This window comes from Benincasa hispida, chromosome 5 (genome assembly GCF_027475165.1).
Source record: "Benincasa hispida cultivar pf3 chromosome 5, pf3_genome.v1.1, whole genome shotgun sequence".
Classification (NCBI taxonomy): Eukaryota; Viridiplantae; Streptophyta; class Magnoliopsida; order Cucurbitales; family Cucurbitaceae; genus Benincasa; species Benincasa hispida.
Window position 1 is genome coordinate 28,210,659 of NC_143482.1, and position 1,378 is coordinate 28,212,036.

Consider the following 1,378-nt stretch of genomic DNA (forward strand, 5'->3'; position numbering starts at 1 on the left):
CTCTTGGTAAGAAAATAAAGTGATGCGTTGGTAGTGGATGCGTTCACACCTTGTGAATGCATACAAGTTCTCTCAAGTCGGACCCAAGTATAAATCTAACTTAAGTTTCCTAGTAAGCCCATGGTCGAAAGCAGGGACTCTAGAATGTTCTAAACCATACTTTGTTTCAAATCTAATGCATATGTTTCCTAATTAATTGAGAAGTGTTGGTTATTTACACTAATCTACGACACGCATGCAAGAAGAAATAGAACTTCATAGGGAGAAAGTGGTGTATGGATGAATGGTTTAAAGTATAAGTGGTACGCATTGATTTCCTATTAGAAATATCAAGCCTAGATGAGCACAATGGAGATGAAATGAAAATGGTGTAGATGCTTGTTTACAATCTAAATGTATATGCTATGCGTTGGAAGTTCTATTCTTGAGTTCATGCTAAGTTCAACATCTCTCGATGTGAAAGACACATGTAATTTTATCTCTAGGGTGCATGTGTTGGTCACAAAGAACGGGCAAAAGATGTGAACAACTCTATCTCTAGACTTACTCCATGCGCCGACTTAATGCATTCAATAGATAAATTGCTCTCTCAAGTAACTTAACTACTTAATCACTTTAATCAATTGATCAAGAAGATTTAAGAAATAGATTTCATGTTCTCATTAAGTCAGAAAATTCATAAACACACACCATTTTGAAGGTAAACAAATGGAGAAGTGATAAATAGCCAAAAATAGGATTGAATTAAAGATAACAAGTGTTTAGACAAACAATCTCAGCTTAATGAAATGAAATGGTGAATGGAAATGAAAGATAAAAAGGAAGAAGTCAAGTCGCAAAGTTCAAACTCTTGTACCCTTTGGCTTCTTTTTAATGCTTACTGCAACCAACTTGGTGAAGAAGTTGGAAAAGATATCCTTATCAAGCTTCTCTTCGACAGCTCCTCTTGATCAATGGTGGAAATGGTGTCTTCCCTCCTACTTCTTGATTGCATCGGCAAAAGACTCTAACTATTGATTCTTAAGAGAATTTCTAACTATCTGGGCTCAAAGTGTTTAACTCTGAATTCTGCAGGTGGCTTCTTCTTTTATAGGAAAATCTCACCAACTTGGTGATTTGACTACATTAATTTCCATACCCTCGAATAGCTGCCTGCCAGTTCTAAAATGCTCAGATGTCGACAGTCAGAAGCTCATGCCTGCAAGTGGTGATTTGACATGAAATGCACAAGCCACGTGTATCTTTCCTGCATAGAACATTCTCGGACGCAAACCCCTTGCGTTGGCCTTAACTACAATACTTAGTAGATTTCTTTGATTCCTGCATTAAAATTCTTTATTGAAGCAACTTTTTACTAAAAAGGATAAGTTTGTATGAG